Source organism: Rosa rugosa, chromosome 2, assembly GCF_958449725.1.
Source record: "Rosa rugosa chromosome 2, drRosRugo1.1, whole genome shotgun sequence".
Classification (NCBI taxonomy): domain Eukaryota; kingdom Viridiplantae; phylum Streptophyta; class Magnoliopsida; order Rosales; family Rosaceae; genus Rosa; species Rosa rugosa.
The window spans coordinates 20,174,598-20,196,864 of NC_084821.1; the positions used below are offsets into that span (position 1 = coordinate 20,174,598).

The 22,267-nt window shown below is 39.8% G+C and overlaps 1 long non-coding RNA gene and 2 pseudogenes across 5 annotated transcripts; 1 reads left to right on the forward strand and 2 right to left on the reverse strand.

Annotated features, from left to right (window-relative positions):
- Positions 1-2,971: 2,971 nt before the first annotated feature.
- On the reverse strand, positions 2,972-4,032 carry LOC133731715 (UDP-glucuronate 4-epimerase 3-like; annotated as a pseudogene).
- Positions 4,033-4,743: 711 nt separating this feature from the next.
- Positions 4,744-9,184, reverse strand: LOC133731716 (uncharacterized). 5 transcript variants are annotated; one of them, XR_009856771.1, is made up of 9 exons: positions 8,357-9,184; positions 7,784-7,906; positions 7,087-7,178; positions 6,743-6,941; positions 6,602-6,654; positions 6,329-6,420; positions 5,866-6,004; positions 5,724-5,768; positions 4,744-5,252 (listed from the first exon to the last, which is right to left on the reverse strand). It is a non-coding gene; the product is annotated as an uncharacterized LOC133731716 (long non-coding RNA). The 5 variants fall into 5 exon arrangements; XR_009856770.1 differs by having other exon boundaries at positions 6,602-6,941; positions 8,357-8,565; positions 8,672-9,183; XR_009856772.1 differs by lacking the exon at positions 6,329-6,420 and having other exon boundaries at positions 8,357-9,182.
- A 5,087-nt stretch (positions 9,185-14,271) lies between these two features.
- Positions 14,272-14,918, forward strand: LOC133730520 (small ribosomal subunit protein uS15-like; annotated as a pseudogene).
- The last annotated feature ends 7,349 nt before the right edge of the window (positions 14,919-22,267 follow it).

Genomic DNA, 22,267 nt, shown 5'->3' on the forward strand with positions numbered 1-22,267 from the left:
TACATATATATATATATATATATTTACGTGGAATATATATATTGGATGGTGTGACATTGGTGTCGGAACCAAAGGGCTGTGTAATTTCTCTTGCAAAGCTGATTAGAGGCTCGTGGTCTTGGGTGAGTTTCTTCTTGTCTGTTTCAGACCTTCGTAGCAACTGCCAAACATGACGCTGACCGCGGCACTGCTGTCAACCAGGACTCGGTGGCATCGATAGTGGTCGATAACCATGGTGATCAAGAAGGGTCGTTATGGTGCTTCCTCATGGTGTCCTCGTTGCAATTGAAAGCAATCGAGTCTCATTCCACTTGCGGGGTGTTGCAGCCGTGGCTGAGCCCCAACACCTCCTGTCCCCTAGGGTATTGTCGCTTTTATGCGTGAACAGTCTCATGTGCTTTTGGGGCGCCCCCATGTATCGTTAGAATCTGTCCGTAAACTTCAATGGCGTTGGCTCCTGTTGCAGGAGTGCGATACTGCGAGAGTTGACCGCTTTGAATGAGGTGCTCAATAGCATTTTTCAGTGCCTAGCAGATATCGGTAGGGTGGCCGGCTTCCTCATGGTATGTTCAGTATTTGCCGTTATCTCGCGGTTTGGCTTGACCTGGTTTGCGTCACAGTGGTCGTGGGATGATGTCTTTATGGTTGTTCCAGATTTCTTCATATGAAGCAGTGAGGGTGCTGTAAATCTCGTACCGGGGTGCCTCGAATCTCTGGTTGTCCTTGTGTCGGGTGCTGCCATATGGCGTATCACGATACTGACTGCCTGATGAATAGTACTTGGGCTTTTCAGGGCTTTTCCCGTATTGTTTGTCCCTTTTATCGTTGTAACCTTGTCGCTCTCGTAGGGTTCTGTCATTGTGCTGGACAGAATTGTCCCTGTTGGTGTCTTTGTTCCTGCTATCGTTGGTCCCGACGGAGTTGTTAACTTGAGGTATATTGACTGGATGTGCATTGGAGTTGGTATTGTGACCAAAGGTGTCGTACTCGGCGTGTGCGAAGGCGGTAGCGGCATCGAGGAGGTCGTCATATGTTGCAGGGGGATTGGTGTTGATTTGCAATAGGAGTGCCTGCTTGAATGCTGATGCCGGCACTGTGTGGCTTGCTTTTGCCACCGGCGGACGTAGTCTTTCAATCGCTCATTTGGTCGTTGCTTGAGCCTGAATAAGACAGGCGTCGTGCGATAGCCACTGCCGCACAGAATGAACCGGCGGAGTAATTTGTCTCCGAGCTCCTGGAAGCTATCGATGGAATTAGCAGGGAGGTTGAGAAACCAGCACAGGGGTTCGTCTGTTAGGGTTTCCTCGAATGCATGACAGGCCAGTTCTGCTGTGTATCGGGTTCCATGTAGGAGGGATTGGAAGACTTCCAAGTGGTGGTATGGGTCTCGGGTTCCATTGTATTTCTCAATCTTGAAGGGCTTGGCTTCCTGTGGGTGCTTCTCGGCTTGTATTCGGGGAGTGAATGGTCCCAACTTTCCCTGAAAGCTAGCTGTGATCGGTTGCCAGCCAGTTCTGCTCTCGGCGCTCTCGATTCGCGCCTGTAAGGAGGCGATGGTTTCTCTCATCTGCAGTACCAGCCGGGTGTTGGGGTTCGGTGGGGGTATATTGGCAGTTGTGGCTGTGTTGGTGCCCGATGCTCCCTCTATATCAGATACGGGCTGCGGTGGTGGTGCTGAGCCTAGTTGATTCGGGAAAAGAGGGGAGTTCAGGTAAATCACCTGTGGTCCCGTGTTGGTATTGCCTGGAGTGGGGCCCGGGGGGCTTCCGGAAGCTGGCCTTGGCGGTACGAAGGTGCCAGCGAGACCAGTGCTGGGGTCTGTAGTGAGGACTGCTCCGAGTGTCGGGACCCCACCAATGGTTGGTATCGGGGTCTCCTGCTGACGGGCCCTGTCTAACGCCTCGTTATTCGCGACTCGCCACTGTAGTGCCTCTCAAAGGATGCGATTCTAGTTCGTCATATTTTCGACCTCTCGACGGGCAGCCGCAGCCCGTAAATAAGGAAAGATTGCTACAAGGTTAGTTTACAAGCCCATAAATTTGACCAGAAAATAAGGAAAATCTGGAAATTTCTGACATACTTTATTTTGAAGACTTTTCAAGGCTGTTTTTGGGCAACGACTTGAGGAGATTTTTAGAAGATTTTTGCACACTTTTGAAGGTCAACATCAAGGCTTTTACCTGCCTGAAAATCAAGTTCAAATCTGAGATGGAACCTAGTTAAAAGAGGGGCTAAAAAGAAAATCCTAAGGGAGGCAGATTGTTTGTATCTCTTGGCAGATTGTATGTATTTATTGGCAAATTGTTTTGAGGCTTCTTGGGGACTCTTTGCTGAGTTATACACATTTTATATGAGCTGTGAAGGATCTAGAAGTCAAAGAATTCAGCCCAAGAAGAGGAGTTCACATTGGAGAAGTAAAAACTCAACTTACTGCAAGAGTACCCTTGAACTTGTAACTCCTATATAAAGGACCTCCTTCCATATTTTTCACAACCATATACACACCATCTACTGCCCTAAATCAGAGACCACACCTCCATACTCTCCCCTCATCATAGCTCACGAAATCCCTACTCCAAGGAGAAGCCGTAGCCTCCATCTTCCATCATCCTGTCGTGCTCTTGCTTTAAAGACGCCTCAAGCTTTCTTCGAGAATATTCAAAGTGAGATCGTGATATCTACTGCCCTCTACGGTTTATTCCTTATGTACTTTTCGAATTCAATATGTATATGTCTTTGGATTTCCAAACTATGAGCGAGTAATTTTCTTTGTTGAGAACTAGTATGAAATCCAACGGGAGTGCTCAGAAAACAATGTCCCCCGACCACAAAACTTCTTCAATGTAGTTCACAAGGTTTCCTCCCATATGGCGTTACTCATTAAGATATATGGAAAAACGATACTTGGGGTAATGACAGAAATGTTAAAACAATCATAAGAATTATAATGAACAAGAATTCAAAGGATCGATCTACCACACAATCAAAAGAATTTTTCAGCCAGCAGCCTTCTTCCCACCAGAATAGTAAGTGAGGTACCACCTAACGAATTTCTTCAACCCTGTCTGCAGATCGGTTGTGGGCTTATACCCAAGTTCCCTCTGCACAGAGCTGATGTTTGCGTGAGTAAACTGAACATCCCCATTACGCGGCAACTTCAATATGTTCCTCTTGGCCTTCACCTTCAAAAGCCTCTCCAAAATGGTAACAAGATCCGAAACTGGCACAGGAGACGTATTCCCCAGATTGAAAACCCTCAACTGGGCAGGACCCTTCTTCTTCCCCCCACTCCCGGTACTCTTCTCCGCAGTGTCCAAAGACGCCAAGCAGCCCTTCACAATATCATCAATGTAGGTAAAATCCCTAGCAACCGTGCCATGATTAGCCGCTTCAAAAATCGGAATAGTTTTCCCCTTCAGTATATCCCTCGTGAAAAAGAAGTAAGCCATGTCAGGCCTCCCCCAAGGACCATAAACTGTAAAGAACCTCAACCCGGTAAGCGAAAGACCATAGATATGATTATAAGTATGCGCAATCTCTTCACCATCTTTCTTAGTAGCAGCATACAAACTAGCAGGCTGATCAGTTCGGTCTCTCTCCGAAAAGGGTACCTTAGTGTTAAGTCCATAGACAGAACTAGAGCTAGCCCAAACAATTGCAGGTTGTGGATTTGCATTCTTACAAACTTCAAGCAGATTAACAAGACCAGCTATATTACTATGAACATATGAACCAAGGTTCTCCATGGCATACCTCACACCAGCTTGAGCAGCGAAATGCATGACATGGATAAACGCCACCACCTCAAAAAGCTTGCTCAGCAACGCCGAGTCGTTTATGTCCCCTTCCACAATGAACACCCACTGCGCTCCAAAAGCGCCTGCCTTGCTCTCTTCAAGGACGGGTCGTAGTAGTCGTTGAAGCTGTCCAGGCCAAAACGCCATCGCCTAGGCGCTTAAGGGCTGTGGAGAAGTGGGTGCCGACGAACCCGGCAGTCCCGGTGACGAGCACCGACATGCCGTTTCTGGACCGGACCAGTACAGAATCTGACCATCAAGTTGCTTGATACAATTTTAGGCTGCTTGCATTTCAATAGGGAAATAATGTAACTACAATCCTTCATAACAAAAGGAAATTATATATATATTTTTTTTGGTTACAAAAACGAAATAAATATTTACCCCTAAAAGAGTTACTAGTTTCTCATCGGTTCAGTTCTTTATTTTCACTAGAGGATTAGCAGCCATGGCTAAGGTCTTAACGGAATTTTATGTTTTTGATTTCTTGTCTAGTTTTTAGCTTCTAATACTAGTGTTCTGGTTCAGTTCTCTCTTTTTGGTTCTTTATATGGGTACCGTGAAGGGGGCTATAGCCAGCGGACAGATTTTTGAGTATATTGGGCGCAGAGGGGTAAAGATTTTGATCACTTGGTCCAACATTCCTCATTAAGCATCATAATATCTTTGCCGTAATGTTTATTACTTGCTTCTGTGTTGGTTGCAGTCTATGTTAGTGCAGAATGGTCAATATAGTCCTCTGTTTATGTACATCTAGGCATTAGTACTTCATTACTATATACGTGATGGTTGTGGATGTACAAATGTGTAAGGGTATGCTTACATATAGCATAGGGTCTAGCAGTTTAGATTATCAGATTCGTTTTTAGCGTATGTCAACTTGTTCAATTAATGTAGTATGGCTGAATGGAAGATTTGAGGCTTCCTTAGTTATGAGGCATGGAAAGAACAAATGCCATTGTATTTTTATGTATGAATATTTGGGAACTACCCTCTACGTGCAAAGGAGTACATCTAAGAAACTCCCATAGCAAAATACATCCAAAAATGTACTTAAAATTGTCAGGCCAGCCCCAAAAATAAATTTCAAGCCTATTGCACTTCAGAGCTTCCAGGCCATGAGCTTCAGCAGACTTTACAGGCCATGAGCTCATTACCTTGTTTTCTTTGTCTTCTCATGCTAAATAATATAACTGATGCTTTCTTGCTTCTCCTGCTCATCTTTAGTTGGAATCAGTGGTTGCTTGACTGATTTCAGAGGCTTTTGGTATGGACTTGATGGCAATCTTGGCTTGGTACTGATTGATTCCCAGAATGTAGTACATTATTGAATCATGAGAGGAATGAGCTCTTTAGGAAGCTGCTGTACCCTTAGTGGATGATTGTGATTGGGCAGCTCTCTTGCTTACTTCTTTACCGCCCTTGCAAGCTTTTCTCCTCTCCAGAGCATTGTATCTAAAAGAAACAATAGGAGCATGTTACACAAATAAACTACATTCCATATTATATACAAACTCCATCCAAAAGAAACAAAGAAATATTTGCTGGAACAGACAGAAAAAGGAAAAAGTGCAGACCGCAGCAACTAAGGAACTCTTCTTATAATTGATAAAGTGCAGACTGCAGCACTACTATTGCATCCATTCTAATCTGTATGTAGAAGACTTATTATCATAAAACACATCCAAAGAATAAAGAGTCTGTCTTTTTGATGAAATAGGCACCAATCATAGATCCCTCACCAAAACAAATCTAAGAAAATTCAACCAAAAGAAGCTTCACCAGTTCTGGGATTCTACATTCCAAGATAGAAGCCAAAGTGATAATCTTGCTTTCTACTTCACTACTGTATTTTACCATGCAATCATTAAATAATTACAGAGAGATAAGAAAAAGGTGAGACAAAAGTTGGTACATTTTACTAACCTGGCTACTGAACTGATCAGCCAAGAAGAAATCTGGCAGCGTGACCTAGAAAACAACCAAATTATTGAGTTAGTTAGACCCTGTTAGTTTGTGATGTTAATTAACTTTATCACTAAATAAGGTGTCTGAAGTTGAATTTTACCTTATATAGAGGAGCACAGATACAATGAAACACACAAGGTGTCCATAAAGCTCTTGTAAACAGCCAAAAATAACCTCTGCACATCAAGGTGTCCTTCATCAACTTGAAGTTCCTTGGCTATTATTTCCTTCCCAAAATGCTGCAATAAAATCCAACACAAATAAGCTTAAACATTCACAAAACCCATACACATACATAAACCCCCACAAGGATTGAACTTTAAAAAGTTGCATTGTAAATCAGTCCAGCACTACTAAGCTTGGTCTTAAACAATATATCCTTCAGTATGGACAAATATTTCAAGGTCAGCCTCACTAATGTGCTTCAGAGGCTCTCATGGAGAGGAATTCTGACTAATTAAGAAATGGCTACAACGTAAGCTCTAGAACAGGTTGATAACACATGGCTACAAGATCAATAGAGCTATCCCAAAATTTGTATACAATGGACATAGCTTGAGTACCCTTTTTCCTCTAAAGCTCAGTTGCCCATCTCATATCTCATGCTTCAGGACATTAACAAGATCAATAGAGCTATCCCAAAATTTTAGATACCCTGCATAGTAATTGAATCTCCAGTTTTAACTCAAATCGAGCAAGTTTATAATCCTTATAGAGAGTAGAAACTAGAAAGAGATAAGAATAGTAGGTAATCTTCTTGAATAATCAACATAATCATTTATAAGACATTTAATCATTGAATTGAATTGATCGAATTGTTAGGGTCAGGTAGTTACTTGTTTATCAGATTCACGCTTTCTTCTAAGAAAAAGAAGACTTCAACTAAGCTCTGCGTGCAGATTTAAGGTTTCTTGAGTTTCTTCAAAGGGGATCTTCATATTTTGTAGAGAGGAAAGGTGAACGAGAATAATTCAAACCTTATCCCCTCGCTGCAAGTGCTTTCCTTCTTCTACATCAAAGACTTAGCCTGAGGAAATAAGTTTATACTGGCCATTCTTAAGACCAAAGCATACTACCCTTGAGAAATATGATATCTTTGCTTTAAGACCACCATGTGAAAACAAAAGTTCTGGTGGCCCATCATCACCATCTCCCTCCAACTGCTCATCCCCAATCCTAAACATTTCACACTTACGAGTTAGATGAGGTAAGCAAGCAAATGAAAAAACAGATGTATAAAAGTGAAACAGATAAGGAAAAGAGAGAGAGGAAAAAAAAAAAGGGTTTCTCACAGCAGCTCTAATATTGGATAAGTAGATACCTATTAAGGTCCCAAACTATCAACCTTCTGTCACCTAAGATGCCAACACAGTGTCATGATTAGGGTCACATTCAACCTGGAATACCTCTTCTCTGCAAGGAACACATGAAAAATGAGGGATGTGATATTATGCCCTATGTTATGCTAATAGGTACTTCTGAAAAAATGTTTGAAGTGCAGCATCAAGAATAATTTTTCACATGAAAGGGGAAGAAGAAAAAAAAACAACTACATCAACATAGTATGAGTAGGCCAGCCCATATGTTATTAATTTACCAGGTTCATGAAACTTATAGTTTGTCCACAAAAGCTTTATATTTGTGCCGACCAACTACCTTCAATTTTCAGGAATGTATACATTTCAGTTGGGAAATCTTAAAAAGGGCTGACAAGCTATAATTCTCAACTTCAACCACAAAATGGATAGTAACCTTGCACATTTTAATGATTTTATCCCGAAGATATGTATTAGTATACATTTGGGGATGCTTTGAATTTTGATATTAAATTCAGTGACTTAAACTCTTATAGCAGCAAGAGCAGAGTGGTAAATGATATTCAATTCTTCTTCAAAAGCAATATCAATTGCGTAAATCTAGATCAAGAGAAACCCTCAGAAGACATTCAAATTAAATTACAGAGATGATGGTTATATGAATTATTTTCAAGGAGTGTAGCAAGGGCATAAAGAGCATACGTGTGACCACTCAGAGCATGCAATGGTACAGTCAGCTTCTGCATATCAAACACCCACAGTAGTGTCTGAAGATGCTATAGGCAAAATCCACTCATTACATGGATGGAAAGACAGATGGTTTACCTGAGATAACCAAACAAATAAGAGAGAGGAAGCTTGGTCAGTAACATGATGCTTCTCTATGAGAGAGATGACAATGGAAAATGATGGGGAGAGGGTTATAGGCAACATCATTGAAGCATAATTTAGTAGTAGCAAAACGAGTCTCCAGTCTCTTCAAATGTTCAGTTTGGACATCCTAGTAATTTGTAATATATAACCAGTTAGCCTCTAAACCATTCCTGAACTAACTCCATCTTACTTGAACCTAATTGTCTACTTCCAATATCTATAGAATGGCAGTTGAGAAGCATACAAATCCTGAGAGACACCATCAATAATACTTGTGGAGAAACAACATATAAACTAAATACCAACAACGTAAACTAGTACGAATGGTAGCATCAACGTGAACTGATATGTACATTGTAAATTCTCAAGCACATGTGAGATTTGAAAGGGGGTGTGACTAACCAGTGTGAAATCCTACGAATGAAAATCATATAAATGATACTGTTAAAAATTGCTTCACTTCTTTATCATGAACTTTGACAGAGTCTTGGGGCTTGATCTGTTCTCGAGCCCCATGAATAATCGATTGATTGACGATCGTCCCGCACAGATCCAAACAGATTCTCATTCTTAGAATGCCATGATACATCTCCAACCATACTTTGATGACGCTGCAAACACGCATTAAGAGATGGAAAGCGCATAGATTTCTGGAAACTTCAGGAAATTAAAGGTCACACCACTTCGACATGATGAATTGGAGTTAAGTACATATACCTGTAGTATCCAATTCCAATTCCTCCATTGATATAAACTTTCTGGTCAGTCCCATTAGAATTGAATTATTATGATAAGTAGAGGAAGAAGCGAAGCGCTCGGCTACAGTAGCCAAGTCCGATGAAAACCCGCTCTCCTCCATCATCATCATGATAACGACCAACAAGACTTCAGAGTCTTCGAACCTTATCCCCTCGCTCGCTGCACGTGCTTTCTTTCTTCTCCCACAAATGCCCTTGTCGTAACTGGTAACAAATCCATTCATTAGTTTCAGAGTCTTTGTCCTATGTGGATCGGCTCACGTCCGACACAACGACGTCTATCGGACGTTTTAGTTTCTTTTCGTCACTGCTCGATTTGCTGGTTTCTGGGTTCAATTTCAGCACTTTTGTGCAAGCAAATGCAGAAAGACGGTAAGGGATTGTGTGCTTGTATATATAATTGACTTTGTGATTGTTGTGCGCTTTGTTTGGCAGTGGTGGTGGCGATTTTAGGTTGGAAATTGCTTGTGTTTTTGTAGATTTTTTTTTTCTTTTGTAATTAGTTTGTGTTTACCTCTTTTATAAGTCAAAGATAACAAGATTGAGAGAATAATTTGTATTGATGTTTAACCGAAGAAGATTGAATTCATATCTTACTAACAAGCTCTTACTCAGAAGAGGTAATTATATACATGGTGCATACTAATCTAATAGTGGAGGTAATAGACAATGATCCGGAAAACAGGCAGGTAAGTCACTTTTACTTTTCCATGTTTTGTGGTTTCCATGTTTCCCTCACGCTAACACTCCCCCTCAAGTTGGCGCATACACGTCAACCATGCCCAACTTGCTTAGTGAGTCATAAAACACCTTCCTGGAAACTCCTTTGGTAAGTATATCTGCAAGTTGCTCTTCAGTTGGAACAAAAGGAAAGCTAATAATTTTGGCATCTAGCTTCTCCTTTATAAAGTGACGATCAAACTCCACATGTTTAGTACGATCATGTTGTACTGGATTCTGTGATATGTCAATGGCTGCCTTGTTGTCACAATACAACTGCATAGTACTTTTGAGTTTGAAACCCAGATCATGTAACAGATTTCTCAGCCACAGCAATTCACACACTCCGTGAGCCATACCTCTATACTCGGCCTCAGCACTAGATCGTGCCACAACTTTCTGTTTCTTACTCTTCCATGTAACCAAATTACCTCCCACAAAGGTAAAGTAACCTGATGTTGACCTCCTGTCTGTAATATTTCCAGCCCAATCTGCATCTGTAAAGCCATAGACCTCAAGGATGTTGTTGTGTTTAGAGAACAAAACTCCCCTTCCTGGAGCTGACTTCAGGTACTTTAAAATTCTCATAACTGCATCCATGTGACTCTCACTTGGGTTATGCATGAACTGACTCACCACACTCACTGCATATGCAACATCTGGTCTAGTATGAGCCAAATAAATCAAGCGCCCAACTAACCTCTGATAGCGAGCTCGATCAGTAGGTACCTGATCTGGATACTCAGCTAAGCAATGATTCTGCTCAATAGGAGTATCAATAGGTCTACAATCCAACAAACCTGTTTCTGTTAGCAAGTCAAGAACGTACTTCCTCTGGCACAGGTAGATCCCTTCTCTTCCCCTGGCTACCTCAATTCCTAAGAAGTACTTAAGTTCACCCAAGTCCTTCATCTCAAACTCAGAGGCTAGCTGTCTCTGCAGTCTATCCATCTCAACAATATCATTGCCGGTGATTACCATGTCATCCACATAAATAATTAGAGCTGTTATCTTCCTTTGTTGATGCTTGAGGAATAAGGTATGATCTGAGTTGCTCTGTTTGTAACCAACCTTCCGCATGAATTGTGAAAATCTCCCAAAGTAAGCATGAGGCGATTGTTTGAGACAATACAAAGACTTTCTCAACTTGCATACAAAATCACCAGGAGAAGCAACTACATACCCAGGTGGAAGGCTCATGTACACTTCCTCGGCTAACTCTCCATGAAGAAATGCATTCTTAACATCAAACTGTCGGAGTGGCCAGTTTAAACTAGCAGCAAACGAGAGCAGGACCCGAATAGTGTTCATCTTGGCAACAGGAGCAAACGTTTCATCGTAGTCTATACCATACGTCTGAGTAAACCCCTTTGCTACAAGGCGTGCTTTGTACCGGTTTACTGATCCATCTGCATTATGTTTCACAGTAAACACCCAACGACAACCGACAACCTTCTTGCCTTCTGGTGACGGCACAAGTTGCCAAGTATTGTTCTTCTGCAATGCCTCCATCTCTTCCTCCATTGCCTTCCTCCACTTTGGATCCCCCAATGCATCCTGCACTCTGTTAGGTACTGATACAGTAGATATTTGATTCACAAATGATTCATATGACTTAGACAACCTCCTAATGGACATATAATTAGCTACTGGGTATTTTGATTTGGCAGTAAGAGAAGGTTCATATCTTTTGGCTGATTGACCTCGAGTGGTTCTATTTGGTAACACATATTGCTCAACATTAGACTCACTATTGCTAGTACCAGTGGATGGACATACCTCAAATGGGTGATCTTCAGTACCAGGGAGTTGTGGGTCAGGGGTAGAAGTGATGGTAGGAGCTTCTGCTTCTGGAGGTGGTGATGAGCTGTTGCTTTCAATTGGATCCGTCAAAATACCTCCTGCCTGTGCGACTTCTTCTCCGCTTCCTGATTCCTCCCCCTCTCCATGATACAGCTCTTCAAAATATGAATTCTCCCCCTGAAGAGCTGTATCCGAGGAGGAAAAATAACTTATGTCCTCAAAGAAAGTAACATCCATAGTGACATAGTATTTTCAGGTTGGTGGATGATAGCACTTGTACCCTTTCTGATAACCTCCGTAGCCCACAAACACACACTTAAGCGCTCGGGCATCCAACTTAGCCCGCTGGTTTTTAGGAATATGGACAAACGCAACACAACCAAAGACACGAGCTGGAAGGTTATGAAATGAAGGTAAGGAGACATGAGATGCAAGAACCTCAAATGGAATTCTTCCCTGAAGGACACTAGATGGAAGACGATTGATAAGATGGGAGGAAGCATATACAGCATCGCCCCAAAGATACTTAGGCATATGAGCACTAAAGAGAAGGGCACGAGCCATATCAAGTAAATGACGATTTTTCCTTTCAGACACTCCATTTTGTTCTGGTGTTTGTGGACATGTGGTTTGGTGAACAATCCCATGGGTTTTGAAAAACTCTTGGAAAACATGATTAACATATTCCCCCCCCCCCCCCATTGTCAGAACGAACAACTTTAATGGTGCTATGGTATTGTGTTTGAACAAGAGTACAAAAAGTTTGAAAAGCTGGAAAGACTTCATCTTTGGTTTTAAGAAGAGCAACCCATGACAATCTCGTACAATCATCAATAAATAACACAAAATATCTCATACCGAACACAGTGGGTTCTCGAGAAGGTCCCCAAACATCAGAGTGAATCAACTCAAAAGGAATAACACTTTTATTAGAAACACTAGGAGAATAAGTTGCACGATGACTCTTGGCCAAAACACATGTTTCACAATGTAAAACAGACTCATCCACACCAATAAACAGTGTAGGCATGGTTTTTCTCATAAGACTAAAAGATGGATGCCCTAAACGGCGATGCCACAACCAAATTTCACTTAGCTTATCAGAATTCGAAGTCAAAGCGGCACGGGACTGTGCTCCTGGTTTCTCCCCTGCGTATGTCTGATCCAGATGGAACAACCTGCCCCTCAGATACCCCCGACCGATTAACTCCCTGGTGAGAAGATCCTGAAAAATCACATACATAGGATAAAAGGTTACAGAACATTTAGACTCAGTATTCAACTGTGGAACAGATATCAAGTGATGAGACAAGTCAGGCACATATAACACATTATGAAGTTCTAAAGTGGGAGTAATACGCACTCTCCCTGACCCTAACACAGGAAAAGCCTCACCATTGGCATTGGTGACATAGGACACTGAAGGGGAAGACAATTCATTAAAATATGATTTATCATAAGTCATATGATCGGAGGCACCATAATCAATAATCCATGTATCAGAACCAACAAAGTTAGAAACCTTTAAAGCCATACCAATCTTACCCCGACCAGCTATAGAGGCTGTAGGAGTAGCCCCACCTGCTGCATGATGATCATGTCCAGCCACTCCATAGAAATCTGGTTCTTGGACCAATTGAACAGCAGCTGCTTTTGCCTTAGGATGATAACCTTGCTTTTTAGGTTTGAGGTGCGGGTTCAGTTTCCAGCAAGTCTCTCGAACATGCCCAACATCATTGCAATAAGCGCATTGTGGACGAGGGCGATTAGGAAAGCCTGGTGGAGGTCCTTGCTGATAAAGTGGGACTGATCTCTGTTGTTGGAGAAATGGTGCTGGTGATTTTGCTTGAATGGCTAGGCTAGACACTTCAACTTATGCATGTTTGATACTGTCCTGTTGAGACTCATCCTTGCGGATGTATGTAAAAGCTGTTTTTAGACTAGGAGGGTCTGTCATTCTGAGCAATTCTCCTTTGGCATTGCTATGCTTATCATCAAGCCCTCTCAAGAATACATGAACTCTTTCAAGTTCTTTCTCCTTCTGGTACCATACAAGATATTCCTGATTCTTGATCTTGCAAGGACGCTTTTGATCAATTTCAGCTCATACATTCTTCAGCTTGGTGAAATACACAGCTACTGGTTGCCCATTCTGTTGCATACTAGCAGTTTTGCACATCAATTCATGAACCTGTATAAAATCAGACTCATTTGTATACAGATCCCCTAATGTCTTCCATATTGCTTCCGCAGTCTCACACCCTTCTACCAACTGTAGCACATCTTCAGTCATAGCTTTGAATAAGATCGCCATCACAGATCCATCATCATCCTCCCACTTAGTATAGCCATCCACATCCTCCTCACTAGGAGCTTTGGTTGTTCCAGTCACATGCCCCATCTTGTGTATGCCACGAAGCTGGACAGACATAATCTTCTTTCACGTTCGAAAGTTGGTACCATTGAGTTTCGGACCCCCAAAAGAACCACCGTCTGAACTTCGGACAGAAACCTCAACTTTTTGGACCTCATTGATCTTAGAACTCTGACCTTCATTTTCATCACCACCCATCTTAACAATACAGTAGCAAAATCATAGAATATGCAGCGGAATAAAAAGAATAAGAGCAATAAGAAAAGGGTAAAAGAGAGAGAACTACCCGGATGAAGAGAGGATAAATAAGGAATAAAATAAGAGGTCCACTTGATTGTGGGTACAAGGAAAGTGACTGCAGAAGGTGAATATAAGTAGATTAATAAAAGGTGAATGTAGATTAAAGAACGGCAGAAGTATGTGAGTTGATGGAGGTGGCTGGTCTGGCGTTGAAGAAGGCTGACTGATAATCGTCGAAGTCCAAGAAGAAGATGGTCAGATCGTTCTTGAATGGACAAGAGACAAAGTCCTCTCGGATCTTTACTCTGATACCAAGTCAAAGATAACAAGATTGAGAGAATAATTTGTATTGATGTTTAACTGAAGAAGATTGAATTCATATCTTACTAACAAGCTCTTACTCAGAAGAGGTAATTATATACATGGTGCATACTAATCTAATAGTGGAGGTAATAGACAATGATCCGGAAAACAGGCAGGTAAGTCACTTTTACTTTTCCATGTTTTGTGGTTTCCATGTTTCCCTCACGCTAACATTATATTGAATGCATTATTACTCACGTTTGTAGCAAGTCATGACATATCTAGTTGCCACTTTTATTAGACCTGAAATTTATATTTCTGCATTTAGTTGATGAATTGGGCTTGGTTTTCAGGTTGAGGAGAACATTTGCAAGTTTGCCAAGAAGGGCTTGACACCATCACAAATTGGTGTCATCCTTCGTGATTCTCATGGAATTGCTCAGGTGAAGAGTGTTACTGGCAGCAAGATATTGCGTATTCTTAAGGCACACGGTATGTGAATTGTTATTTCCTTGCTTTGTTTTCTTTTGGAGACATGAGTGAATGATGTCTTTTCCTGTGATTTGTTAGGTCTTGCACCCGAAATTCCAGAGGACTTGTACCACCTCATCAAGAAGGCAGTCTCCATCAGGAAGCATTTGGAGAGGAACAGGAAGGATAAGAACTCCAAATTCAGGCTGATCCTGGTTGAGAGCAGAATCCATCGCTTGCCCGATATTACAAGAAGACAAAGAAGCTTCCACCAGTATAGAAATAGTAAGTTTTCTTTTCTCTGAGAATACTTCTTTCCTTTCTAAATAATAGACATTGCTTTTATTAGCTGAAGACCTGTAAATGAATTTTATTGCTAAATTTGATGGCATGTCTGATTTTGTGGGATTTAGTTGTGAGGAGCTTAGATGTTACTAATATAGTGATGCCCAAAGGATGATCAAATGATTTCATCTCGAGTGTAAAAATGGATGCTTTATGAAAATACTTCCATTAAGAAACATGGCTGGTAGTGTGTATTGCATATAGTGGTTGATGCTGCCTTTCCCCCAACTTTGAAAATCTGAAAAACTGATTGTATATATAAAAATTATATCAGGCAGAATTTGAGGTCAATTTGAAAACAACTTCTTCAAGTAATTGTGTTTGGTTTGCCCCTTCAAAAGTGTTGCAGCATTTGGTATAATTTTTAATACTCGAGTGTGGTCCTGGTTGTGATTTCTTCTATTTTTCCATTGAGTGTTTGAATCTGCATAACAAGGAGGCATTGCTTTGCTTCTTGGTCAAATGATTTTTTTTTTTTCAATGTTGTAGTAGTAACTGAAGAGCTCACTTATTTACTTATTTTTGCAGTGAATCTACCGCCGCAAGAGTACCGCCAGCACTCTTGCGGCTTAGGCCTGACTAGAAAAGGCAACCACGCGATGCCGCGGGAATTGGATTTGTTAGTTGTTAATAATTTTTTATGTAGTGCTTAGTCGTTAAATAATTCTTTTTGTAATTCTGATAAAAAATGTAATAGATCATAGTTACATAAGTTTGAGAAGTATAATTTTAGAAACAAAGTTTCTATAGTGCAAGTTTTAATAAGCTGTTTGAACAGATTACACATTTGCGAGAACTACAATTACAGAAATATGATTAATGAAACTCTTCCATTTTTAAGATTTAAAAAAAAATCTACTTTAGGTATCATTTGTAGAAATTTACAAATACAAAACAGAATTGTTCTCTCACAAAAAAAAAAAAAAAAAATTTAAATGAAAAGATATGGCAAAATTGAAAAAAAAAAAAAAGACAGATTGTAATTTTAGTTAAACATTGGGGGCAAAATCGTCATTCCACTGTTACATGAACAGTGGATCCATCTTTAGTATAAATAGAAAATGTGTCCGCTCGATGCTGCGGGTTTGGTTTTTTTCCAAGTTTTATATATAATAGATGAATACTCGTAATTTAAAAAATATCGGCGCTACTTAGAATATGATTTTTTTTTTTTGTTAATAATAGATTAGCAACAAATAGATACAGCAAACAACAACTTTTTCCATAATTTGTAGAAATTTATAAATACAAAACAGAATTGTTCTTCCTTTAAAAAAAAAAAAGAAGACATAATTGTAATTTCAGTCAAAAGCTGGGGGCAAAACCGTCATTTCATTGTTACATGAACAGTGATGAACAGTGCATCCACATTTAGTATATGTAGAATATGTATAATACTAGCAAAAGTCCCCGCGCGATGCTGCGGGATTTGTTGTTGTTAATAATTTTGTATGTAAAGCTCTATTGATATGAACAATTGGGAGGAAAAGAATAATCAAGTGGTGCTTGAAATTGGTTTGTCACTAAGTCAACCAATGTTAAATTGAAATTAGCTCCAACCAATCTGTGAAGTCTTGTTACCCACCTAAAGATCTCAGTTATCTCTGCAAGAGCAAGGGAAAAGGCTGAATTAATACAGTGCTTTAATCTGTACATGTATACATCACAACACAAATTTTGTTTTAAAACTACAAAATCAACTCATGACACAAAAAGCTATATCATCTAAATATTAGAAAAAAAAAAAAAAAAAAACCAATACCACAACCTATACCAAATAGGAACAATCTGCAAACAATCAAATCATTACTTGCAGATTGCTAAATAGATATATATACATAACATAACACATATATAGACACTCATTCCATAGAACACATCCATACAAATATATACATACTCATTCAAACACAAACTCAAACCCAAATTACTTTGACCTACATGCTAATATACAAAATAGACCAAATTTAGAAACACAAAACTACAATTTTAAACAACTCATACAAACTAAACAACAATTTCAAACAGTTCCTAATAGAATCCCAAGTAGAAAGGCACATTAATAAAACAATACCAGAAAAGAATGAAAACAAAATAATTGAAGGAATGAAATTTTGTGCTCCAATAATCAATTCTCAGTTTTCTCTTATACAAACTCAGAATTTTTTTTCACCAAGCATGACTGAAACTCCAATACAATTAAAAGAATCTAATTCTAACTTCTTAAAGCATTGAAAAAGAGGAAACATTCGATCAAACAACACACTTTCACAATGAATGCAAAGAAACCAAATCAATTTGCTTTTCCAGAACTCTTCTTCCTTGTGTCTTAAAAGCAGACCAGTTTACTTATGTCAAGAACCTTATCTCCAAAAACCCAAATCAGTTATCCAATTTCCTAAAGCAACAGTCCTTTCCTTGAAAAAATCCATGAGTATATTCGGAAATTTCATTTCAATCATTCATATTAACCAACTCTTTAATTAAGCATAAACACAACAAACTGAGTTACTGAATTTAACTTTCAACAAACTCGGAATCAAAATTATGAAATTGGAGAATGAAATTCAATCACCCAAGGAAACCCCCAATTCAATAACCCTAACCCTCAAAGCTAATCAAACAAAATTAAGGCCCTAAAATCACAACCCAAACGCAACAAAATTCAATTCCCGATTTCCGAAATCAACAAATCACGTACGTTTTGGTTCTGGGTTTCTCAAATTTTATCGAAAAGGCTCCCTTCATTTTCCGTTTGAGAAGAATCGGAGAAAAAATCCAAAAGCCCCAATTAGGAAAAGCCAAAAGTACAATCAATCAAAGATCGTATCGCCCATCATCATTCACAACCCAACAACAGTGCTGAGAGATAAAAAAAAAAACAATAATAATAAAATTAAAAAAAATTGCAACCCAAAACAGACTCAGACGCAGATACCTCTTCTGAAACAAATCCAGATCAATCACTTCTCTCTCTCCCTCTCTCTCTCTTCGGCAACAAAGATCGATAACTTCTTCTTTCCTCTCACAGTCTCTCTCTCCCAAATAGAAGCTCTCAGTAATAACAATCGGCAACAAAGCGTTCCGAAGGGCAAACCCGCCACTTCACTTATGAACAGTTGAATGAACAGGGATGAACAGAAGAAATATCGATTTTGTTGTTGATGTTGCTGGCTGCGTTTGCTGCTGCGAAACAGTGAACGTCGATCTTGATAGAGTCTTCCCGAAGACACAAAAATGAGGGATTTTGCTTATTTATATATTGTGAGGAAATAGTGGCATGGTAATTCAGGGAAAACCGAGGGCAATACCGTAATTTCGCATCCTTATGAACAGTTGAATGAACAGGGATGAACAGTCAAGGACATTCGGCTTTAGATTATAGTATAATGATTGGGAACAGTTTTGGGTGTACTTCTAAATGAGCAGGGCTTGTTTTTAATTTCTTTTGGTTTCCTGAACTACATGATGAGAATCTTTATGGCAGAACAATCCTCTGTAGTTTGTGTACGGTTGAATATTTACATCAAGTGTTAACACCATTTATTTAAGGGGATTTGTTTTGCATGGATGGCTTTTCTGGATCACGTTTGTTTAATGAACTTTTAAATTACCTTACGATGTCTCTGTCATGATCCTTGAAGTCTTCTGAACTTCAATGTTTTACCCTCTCGGTCACTTGCTCTACAATTCTATACCCTTCTATCATAGAAAAGGTCCTCCTACTAGTACTTGACCTCCATTTTTATCTGCTAAGCTCACTGTGGATCACAAGTGCTCTATGTATTTGGGTTTTTTGCACCAACAGTGTCTGGAGACTTGGGTGACTAACAATATGATACCCGAACTTACAAAGTTATCAATATGATACCCAAACTCAATTTTTCGTATCTCTGTCATACCCACAGTCATTTTCCGTCACAGAGCTGTCAAATTTGACCACGTGCAACGCACGTGACTCATTGACAGAGGGGTTGCACGTGGTCATTGACAGAGGGCAAAAAAGACTTTTTCAACTAATATCAGCCCTAAACTCGATCAAATCCCCAAATTCTTCCAAAATAACAACACTCGGACAAAAAAATGACCAAACTCATTCCCAAACTTGGATTAAGAAAATGCCTAAAAAATAATGGGGTGCCTTCGATTCAAGACCAAAGGTGAGAAGGAGATGATATGCTTGGCATATCGACCGGAGATGAGAATATGCTTCACAATCTCATCATCAACACCAAAACCAGGTGGATATGAACACCAAATGGCCAACCCAGATTTCTAGGCCAAACTATTTCTATTTCCTTTTTCATCTGCAAATTGCAAACAGATGGGATGATGGCATTTTCTAGCAAGACAATCAACCAGACGATAACTTTTTTCAATCAATGCAAAACAGAAAGCAAAATCGAATCCAATTATCTGACGGACGGACACCGTCGGAGACTCCATCTCGTCTGAGTTCTCCGAGCACAGCTCGCTCGACGGCGTCGCTCCTTTGAATTTATTGCTGGCCAGAGCGGTGTAGACGATTCCACAACTTGGCCTCCAGATCCAGAAGCAGCGAGCTAACGAAAATGACTTCGTTGAGATCTAGAGCAGCAAGAGGAAAGCGGTGAGTGCTCGTCAGAGCAGGAACAACTGAAATTAACACCATGTATATCAATGTAACAAGAAATGAAGATTGTTGACATTCACCTGGCTAACCCACCAAACATAAGTGTTCTGAGTTCGAAGCATGAATATTGAAAAGCACCCATATCCCGAAACCAACAAGACTGGTCAAACCAAGCTAAACCCAGATGAGAAAGAATCAAAATACAAGAACCCAGATTTCTGAAAACATCAAAAACCAAAGAAAATCACAGCAAAAGACTCCAATTCCATGTCATGGATGCTGTAATCGTCTCCCTCTTCACTTTCACACCTGATTCGACATCTCCAACTCCTCAAAACTCACCACTCTTGAAATTATCAATCCAATCCATACATGGTTTTCAAGATCAAACAGTCCACCACTCCATGTGAAATTTTCTTAGGAAACTCAATTGTTTGTTGTTGGAAATAAAATGGGTATTGAATTTAACAAAGTGGGTATGAAAAGGATGAAGTAGATATATGGTAGAAGACGGAGACTTATAGCACATTGGAATTGCAGGTACATTCAATTGTTCTACTAGAGGTTTTGATCTCCAATTAAATCAGTTGGGTTCCCTTAGATCAGTTGGAGATCAAACTTGGGCTTCTTGGGTTTGACGGCCAGATTATCACCAGAACTAGGGTGAGTTCTTGATGATTTAGATTAGGAGGAAGAAGAAGCCGAAAAAGAAGAAGAAAGAAAAGAAAAAAAAAAACTTTTGAGGGTAAATCAGTCTTTTTGTCCTCATTTAGTGACTCACACGTGCTCAAACTAACGGCTCCGTTACGGAAAATTGACGGAGGTACGATGTTGATGATAAAAATTGAGTTTGGGTATCATATTGATAACTTTGTAAGTTCGGGTATCATATTGTCAGTCACCCAAGTCTCCAGACACTGTTGGTGCAAAAAACCCTATGTATTTTGGACTCATATTCAAATATTTGACCAATCATCAAGAAACAATGATTCATAATTGGGTTCTGATGCACATCAGTTTTGACAAATCAATGGGAAACAATGATTTGTAATTGGATTCTTAATTTCTTATACATATCAGTTTGATCATCGGACGGTATATTCATAGCCTGCATTGTTACTTTGTTTGCAAGTTACCCTCCAAGGAAATAGATTGAATCAATAACGTCCTCTCTACCATCAACTCAAATTATAATCAGAGGAAGATTGGTAGAATTGGTCATCCAAATTGCACTTTTGCCAAAAAAAGAAGAAAATGGTCAATGCAAGCAAATATGTGAAAATCATTGGTTTTGAGTCCGGGGAAAGCAAAAGAAGAACTTGGATTCCATATTCCAGTCGTCTAATCGTGTGTGCCAAACACGACCTCACATCATAATATGGGAGGACAAGGTAATTTTTCTTCAATTCTTTGTTTATTTGTTTTCTTCAGGCAAATGATAAAAGTACGAAGCTTTGTAATTGGTTCATTGGGTAATAGAATAATGGGTCGGTTCTATTAGAACTTTGTAAATACATTCTACTGTGTTTATTCTTCTCCTTGAGGAGGTCTTTAAATACAGTTACATTTGAATATAATAAGAAAGACAATTAATAGTGCTTACAATATAAAACTAAATCCTAATTGATTATGTCCCTTAAGTGCTTCTAACACTCATAACCTTTGAGTTGAATACAGCTCATTCCAACACTCTCCCTCAAGTTGGTGCATAGATGTCAATCATGCCCAACTTGTCAAGGGAGCTGTTAAATACTTTTCTTGAAACTGCTTTGGTTAGAATATCTGCTAGCTGCTCTTCTGATTGGACAAATGGAAACCGGATTATTTTTCGGTCCAAATTTTCCTTAATGAAGTGTCGATCTACCTCCACATGCTTTGTACGGTCATGCTGAACATGATTATGTGCTATTTCGATTGCAGCCTTGTTATCACAATGTAAGTCCATTGACTTCCTACTCTTGAAGCCCAAATCTTTCAACAGATGTCTAATCCATAGTAACTCACAAACTCCATGTGCCATGCCTCTGAACTCTGCTTCAGCACTAGACCTTGCAACCACTTTCTGTTTCTTACATCGCCATGTCACGAGATTACCTCCAACAAAAGTGAAGTATCTCGATGTAGATCTTCTATCTACCTTTGAACCTGCCCAATCTGCATCAGTACGTATACCCCTCAACTATCAGCTTGTCTTTCTTGGCAAATAACAATCCTTTCCCAGGAGCAGCCTTTAGATACCTCAAAATTCGATAAACTGCATTCATGTGGTCTTCACTGGGAGCATGCATAAATTGACTGACCACACTAACTGCGTATGCAATGTCTGGTCTAGTATGAGATAAATATATTAATCTACCAACAAGACATTGATACCTGGACTTATTTGCGGGAACTTGATCTTTCCATTCACCTAGTCTGTGATTCATCTCCATTGGTGTATCAGCTGGTTGACAGTCAAGCATTCCAGTAACTGTCAATAAATCAAGGACATATTTTCGTTGGGACAATGCGATCCCTTCTTTTGACCTAGCGACCTAAATCCCCAAGAAATACTTCAGCTTTCCAAGATCTTTCATCTCAAATTCAGTAGCCAAATAATCCTGTAATGCTTTCCTTTCTACTGGATCATCTCCGGTTACCACTATATCATCTATATAGACTATGAGCACTGTCAACTTACCAGCTTT